The sequence below is a fragment of the Gouania willdenowi genome, chromosome 11 (assembly GCF_900634775.1).
Source record: "Gouania willdenowi chromosome 11, fGouWil2.1, whole genome shotgun sequence".
In the NCBI taxonomy this organism is placed as follows: Eukaryota; Metazoa; Chordata; class Actinopteri; order Blenniiformes; family Gobiesocidae; genus Gouania; species Gouania willdenowi.
Genome location: NC_041054.1, coordinates 21,537,568 through 21,545,444, shown reverse-complemented (window position 1 = coordinate 21,545,444; position 7,877 = coordinate 21,537,568).

Sequence of the window (7,877 nt, the reverse complement as noted above, 5' to 3'; positions counted from 1 at the left end):
ACTGCTCTGTATTTGGCCCCTGAACTAAAATGGGTTTGACACTCCTGATATAAAAGATAAAAGCTTTCATGCAAAAGAATAAGATAGACCTTTTAATTGTAGCTTACACAGTGTTTTAAATTATATTTTCATTTTTTTTAATTGTTTTATTTTGTTTAATTATGGTTTTCTTTTTTATTATTTTATTTCCTCACAGGAGTTAAAAACTAATATTTATTGAAAAAACTGAATCTAGAAAAAAAATCTAATTGATCCATAGGGGCCTATACTGTATGTTCCAAATGAGCATCATCTAAAAAGATAAAAGCCACTTCCTGCTGTTCCAAAAGATCAAAGCCACTTTAACTATAAAAGTCTTCACTGTGACTTTGATGATCAGTCTGACCTGTGATATTCATTGAGGACAGAAGTGTTTTCAGAGACAGATTAATTACAACTTAAACAGGTTACTGGAGATCCAAAGAGGAAGAATGGATCCTTCGTCTTTAAAGCAAAACAAGGCAGATGTATTTGTGTCGAGAATTCAACGTGATTTACATGATTTAAAAAGAAAAAAAATGATTATAATAATTAACATGCATTGTATTTTATGAAGTGCTTTTTTCATAGACACTCAAAGTGCTTTACATTGATGTGCATTATTCTTTCACTCCACACACAGTGGTGGTAAGCTACTATTGTAGCCACAGCTGCCCTGGGGCAGACTGACAGAAGCGAGGCTGCCATAGTGAACCATCGGCCTCCGACCACCACCAACACTCACTCACACACTACATTCATACTACACTACACTTTTTAATTGTAACTTACACAATATTTTTTACACATTACATTTTTATTTTTGATGTACATTTTTGTTTCATTATTTTTTATTTATTAAAACAACATTTAAAAAAATGAATGAAACAGAATTTGGAGAAGAATAAAATTTATTTTATAGGGCCCTATATGGTCCTTCCTAACCTCTTAATCCAGCCCTTTAGAGCATCCAATTTGGCCAGCAGGACAAAATAAAAATTTTCAATAAGCAATTGGAATTTCTCACAAACAATTTCACAAAATTCTTCTAAATTACACAAAAAGGGGTAAAAACAAGAAATTTCTGAAGTGAATTGCCTTTGAAATGATATATCACACAACTATGCTCCGATAAATTTAGAAATGACCAGAAAAGGGGTTGGCCACCCGGTTCCTCCCCTTTCAAAAAGGTCTCAGAGAGGCTTGTTGACATCAGCTCATAGAATATCCATGTCAAATTACAGCCCGATTCAACGAGCATTAACGGAGTAGTCATTTGAAAAATGGGTCCCCATGGCACCCTGTGGTGCCCCTGTGGCACATACAAAGTAATGGGCCCCATTCATATATTGATATGTGTCAATGATTCGATACCACTAACTGTCGCAATATTTGACTCACAAATAAATGAGAAAATTACTTTCATGGAAAATTGCCTTAAAAGGGGGGTGGGCTCCTAATCACATTGAGCGAGACATAATCACACAACTATGTTTCAATAAATTTGGATATTAACAAAAATGGGGGGTCTGCCCCCTACCCCATCTCAAAAAAAGGGCTCATCATATTAATTCATAGAGAATTCATACCAAACTGCATTCTGATCTAACTAGAATTAACGGGTGAGTTGAAAAATGTGGCCTCCGGGGGCCCCCTGGCGCCCCCATGACACGTACGGGTTAATGGGTCCCATTCATATATTGACGTGTGCCAATGATTCGGTACCACCAACCGTCGTAATATTTGACTCGCAAATAAATGAGAAATCTACTTTTTTTATTATTATTTTGGCGCCCCAAATCAAAAATCGGGCTACGAGCGTCAATGAGTACACATACATAGATGACGCCTACCAAATTTCAGCCCGATCCGTTCACATATAACAGAGAAGAAGAAGAAGAAGAAGAAGAAGAAGAAGAAGAAGAAGAAGAAGAAGAAGAAGAAGAAGAAGAAGAAGAAGAAGAAGAAGAAGAAGAAGAAGAAAAAGAAAAGAAGCAGTATTTTAACTTTTGGGATATACAAATTATTGTTTTGAAAACTGAAAACATTAAGTTGACATGCCTTCATTTATTGTTGGATCATTTTTAAGTCCAGGTCAATTAAATCAGTTGTGTTATTTTAACGTATTGTTGTTAATTTACATTTAAAAAATTTCAATAATTTAGGACCAAATTGGTCCAACTATTTTTTTTTCTTCGTCGACCGTAAACCATATAGCTGAATGTAGACGAGTCCTTCAACACACAGAACCTGAGCCTGCAGCGTTGCCTGCCTGTTAGATAACACAAAGGTCTGCACCCTCAGCACTGGGCATCTGTCCTTCAATGAAAGGCACAGGATGGCTAAGAAAAGGCACTGACGTCAGAGCATCAGGTCTTTTTCTGTCTCTGACTGACACACACACACACACACGTAGAGACTACTTTGGAAAATCAGATAGCTCCATAAAGGCCTATACCTACAAAACTCCAAGGTGTTTTGGGAGATTCAGCACCCCAGAAGAGTTCAATACCCTCATCCGTCAACAGGCTATTAATGTTAAATTATGCCACTGTGTGCCAAACAGGACTGTGACTGCTTTTGATGAGAAAGGTAAATCACCTGAGTGTGTTGAAAAGTGCCCTAAAATTTAATTTTACTGTCAAGGAGAAAAGAGCCAAATATTCATGAATGAGAGGAGATGTGATGATGTCAGCAGCTTTTTTGCCACCACTTTTATAAAGGTTGGCAGGCTGTGCACGTGCAGGGCATCGTAAAAGTATAGCATCCGTGCCAAAGGTTCATGTAAGCACGAGGGTGGCAAACAGTTCAGGTCTCAACTTCTTAAAGTGAGTTTCTTTCTGTCCTCTCTATCATTCAAAGTTCCTCAGTAGTGACTTTTTCCTCCGTGCAATTTCCACTATCATCCCTCACCCAATTTCACCCATGGTCCCGTCTCATCTTCATCTGTATGAATCAACTATGAGTACCCCCCCCCCTTCCCCCCCCCAACCCCTGCACACACACACTCATAGAACGGTGTAATTAAAGTGCTCAGGGGCCAGTTCAGAGAGGTTAGCAGTAAGAGGGGTCGAGGGGGAAGGAGTGGGTGATAACACTTCAAAGCGACAGATGGATTAGGGTCACTTCAGGCTGGCTTTGAACCCTATCAGCTTCATTTATTACACAGGGGAATCCCCTTAAAAGATATCTAAATTTAAATTGTTAGTTTAAACCAACAAAACCTCAATTAGTAACACCATTATGAACAAGTAAGGAATGTGATTTTAATTGTCATATTAATTTATGATTTGATATATAAATAATAATCATCAAAAGTCATTGGGATGCTGTTTCAAAACATTTTTTTTAACATTCATTGTGAAAATAACTCTACATTCCTTGGTAATTTCAGCCATGTAATTTCACATTCTTTCTTTGTTCTTTTTTTCCAAAGATCAAGTGGAGTTGTTGATAGTGTCCAACAACTCCACTGTCAATTTTCATATCATAATTATGGATGGTGCGTGCTCTCCTTCTCCCTCTCTTTGCTGAACACTTGAATCAAATCAGCACTCAGCCTTTTCATCCACTTCTTCTCCCACTCTACCTTAAGTTACATTTTTCATTTCAACTTTATTTATATGACGCAAAATACAACAAAGTCATATCAAAGCACTGAACAAAATATAAAGTCCATAGTAAGAAAGAAAGAACCCAACAAAATCCACATGAACAAGCATTTAGCAACAGTGGGAAGAAAAAATTCCCTCTTTTTTGGCAGACAATGTGCGATTTTTTTCAATTGTTGTACTCCAGCTCAAATTGTGCGACTCAATTGCAGAGTCTGGATGTTCGCAAAGTGACTGCTCACACTGTACGTCCATAGACGGCACGTCGGACTCTTGCAACATAAAAATCAGGAGAAGAAGAACTCTGAAACAAAAGAACAACCCGGAAGTTGATAAACACTTGAGAATCCCAGCAAAAAGAGCTTTAAAAAAGAATGATGCAGTGGACCAGGAACTGTCTGGACAGGACGTGATTTCTACAGCGGTCCTACGGTGTCGCATGCGCACTGGGCTAATTTGCAGTAAGCCGGTCCGTGGCACTGCTTCAACAGTGCGATACCCTCACGAGGAGCGACCAGGATTTGTGATTTTCTTACGACCATACGATTGCTGATCGGGGGCTGGTCATGAGGTGTTAATTGCTTCTCGTGACCCCATACACAATGCACAACACTTGATTTAGCCGAAAATTGGACGCAAAAATAGACGCACGAGTCAAAAATCGGCTCAAAATGGACCAAAAATTGCACAGTGTATGCACGTCTTAAGGCTGGTCCTGTAATACAGAGTGAAAATAATAATAATTTCAAAAGAAATGCACTGTAAACCGGAATGTTCAAAGTACTTGAATAAATTAAGTAGTTTATACTCAAAGTTATAGAAAAGGTTGTACTAACTTAATTATGTCGTCAGTGTAACATGTTTGTCTTTTTCTGAGTAACTTTAACTAATAACTTTTGAGTAAATTCTAAGTATGCATAACTTAGAAACACAACTTAAGTACAATTTAATTTAATTAAGTAATTACATGCTAAGAATGATAAAGTTATTTCTATTTTTTCAAATAGAGATTATCTAAAAATAAACTTAATTCATACAGTACTTTAATTTTACTGTTATCGTAAAGTACAAGTAGCCAATCATCCAACCTTTTAAGTTCTGGAAAATGTTGACTTTTAAGTTAATCATCATTAAAAAAAAAATGCAATCAATTTTTTTAGTTCTGGTAGCCTGTTCGAGTTTACAATATTATTGTGTACATGTGGTTTTCAGAATTGGAAGTGTAAATCCTAATGAAAATGCCATAATATGAAGGCTACTATAATGGTGATCAAGTCTTATTAGTTCATCTCTGCAGTTGATTCACAATGTGAACCAGTTTGTAGCTCTGAGATGGACAATCCTATTCATGCATATGTGAACCAAACCTGTATGTTTATGGCCTGTGGGAGGGAAAGGGAATCTCAAAGCGTAAGCATGTTCCACTTTCTTCATTCAGCTTAAAAGACTCATTGATTGCTTGTATGGAAGGCTTTATTTATGGAGGCGCACCAACCACTTTGAGATCGTACCAAGCTAATACGGTATTGAGCTCACCTCACAGCACCTCTACATCATTATCCAAAAATACATGGAAGTTTTACACAAATCTCTACACATCATCATCTTCAGACAAAAACAGTAAGGAAAATTAGTGACTGAAAAACTTTCATGCCAAACTATAGAGGTCAATGGAGTATATTTGGCAATCTCAACTTAAATCCGGCGGTAAACCTGTCGTTGGCAGAGAGAAGAGATATGACTGCCATCCTCCAAAATTCATCCTATAACCTTCAAAGAGCAGCAACACCCCACTCTCCTCTCAGTGCAATGAAAGCAATGGAAGAGGAAAGAGTGTCCTCTTAGGAATGTTAATCACGTATATCGATCGAGTAATCTATGGTCAAGTCGTGTCCCAGGATCCCGATATATATTTGGGCAATAGGAACCAGCAAGAGAAACTATCACACACACACATTTTTTTACAGCCCTTTGAGGAGCACATTTTCCTATTTAACCCAAGCATAAAAACACCCACTCTATGGTAATGATACAATATTGATGTTGTTAATGTCTTTGCATTCAATCCCTTAGCGCTTAAAATGATACTCAGGATACATTTTGTTGTGTTAAACCATACAGTGGATGTAATGTTTTAGTGAAAATATATACACCAAGGTGGATTGTGTAGAAGGTGTTTGCCCCAGACATCCCATTTACAGTTTACACAAAACATTCACAAACTTTTTCAAGATGGAATTGGAATAGCGGTGTACAGTGGCACACTGACAATAGCAATGTAGAATATTGATTGAAGGTTTCCTATTCAGTCCCATTCGTCCGTAATGCTGAACTACGTGAAAGATAGCTAAACACATGTCCCGGACATTGGAAGGTTTTGGAAGGTTTGAAGACTCATATGTACAGTTCCGTTAAATGTTTAAGACCATCAAACAAATTAAAATATTAAAAAAAACACAGAATGCAGTTTTTAAATGATGAATTAAATGTTAGAGAAAAAAGCTATTCAAAACTACCCATCCCTATGTGGAAAAAGAATTTGCCCCTTGTCAAATCATGAATTAACTGTGGCTTATCAAATTTTTTGGAAAGCAGTGTTCAATTTCACTGACCACACCCAAGCCTGATTACCTTCAGATTTGTTCAATCAAGAAATCACAACATGTCTGACAAAATTACATTGGCCAAAACATCTCAAAAAGCTGCAACAAAATGCCACAATCCAATAAAATTCAAGAACAGATTAGAAAAAAAGTGATTAAAATCTATCAGCCTGGAAAGGGTTGCAAAGCCATTTCTAAAGCTTTAGGATTCCAGTAAACCATGGTGAGAGTCATTATCCATAAATGGAGAAAAGAAAACATACAACAGTGGTGAACGATAATTTACCCCAAGAACACTGGGGCGACTGTTCCAGGAAGTCACAAAAGAGCCCAGGAGAACATCTATAGAACTGCAGGGCAAACTTCCAAGATAAAAACCACCTGCTGACCAAAAAGAACAAAGGCTCGTATTATTTTTGCAAAAAGAAACAAAAAAACATCTGAACGTCTCCCAAGACTTGTGGGAGAATATTCTATAGACTGACAAGACGAAAGTTTAACTTTTTGGAAGGTGTGTGTCTTGTTCCATCTGGAGTAAAAGTAACACAGAATTTCAGAAGAAGAACATCATACCAACAGTCAAACATGGTGAGCCAAAATATCTCCACAGAGATGTGAAAGACTCATTGCCAGATATAGAAAATGATTGATTTCAGTTGTTGTTGGCCCAACCAGTTATTAGGTTTAAAGGGGAATTACTTTTTCACACAGGGCCTGGTATAGCTTGTAATAGTTTTTTTTTTTTTACCCCTAATAAATAAAATCACCATTACTCTATCGTTGCCAGGGTGAGTCTTGGTAACAAGAGCCATTGGCCATTGATTTATGTTCATATGAGCCTCTTTGAGCAGCAATCTCCTGCCTTGACATTGGGCAGCACGTCTTGCCACTTCTTACAGTTTTGAAGAGAATAAAGGTATTTTTTGTCCATCTCTCAACAAGGCTCCTGGAGGAGAAAGTGGGGTGCAAATGCAAGTCCTTTGACAAGAAGTGGCAAAAGAAGTCAAAAGAAGTGGAGATGGGACCTTGGCCATCAAAGTCAAAAGCACTTCATGAGCCAGATGTGAGGGGCTGATACCCAATCATTCTTTCCCATAGGTTTAAAAGTCCATGTACATCCTTCCTCACCAAGATACTTGGTCATATTGACATGGACACAGGGAAAAGAAGCGCTGCTTGACCCTTGACCTTATTATGTGACCCTGGTAATTGTTACAGATACTCTGAATCTACAATTTCTTCACTCTGAAAAGTTTTTATTTTGCTGTGATTGCACAAAACATTACATAAACCTTAGACAAGGCACTCATTAACTGGTTAAATAACTGGTAGTGGTGTTGGTTTTGATCACCTTCAATACCTAATTGGACACTTTCCTTTATGCATGGATGGAGGACAATCAGAAAGTAACATTTATAAATATGTGTATTTATGCTTTTGACTCCTTTGTGACGGACAGAAAATCTTTGATCAATAGGAAAAAGCTCAGAGATCTGTCAGTCAGACATAGAGCTTCACCTTGACTATCTACTCGTAGTCAACAATCACGGTTGGCTGCAATGATTTTCTGTCTTCTGTATAGCAAACATCCTACCTGATGTACACTTGGCACTACAGTAAACATACATTATTGATGAAAGAACTT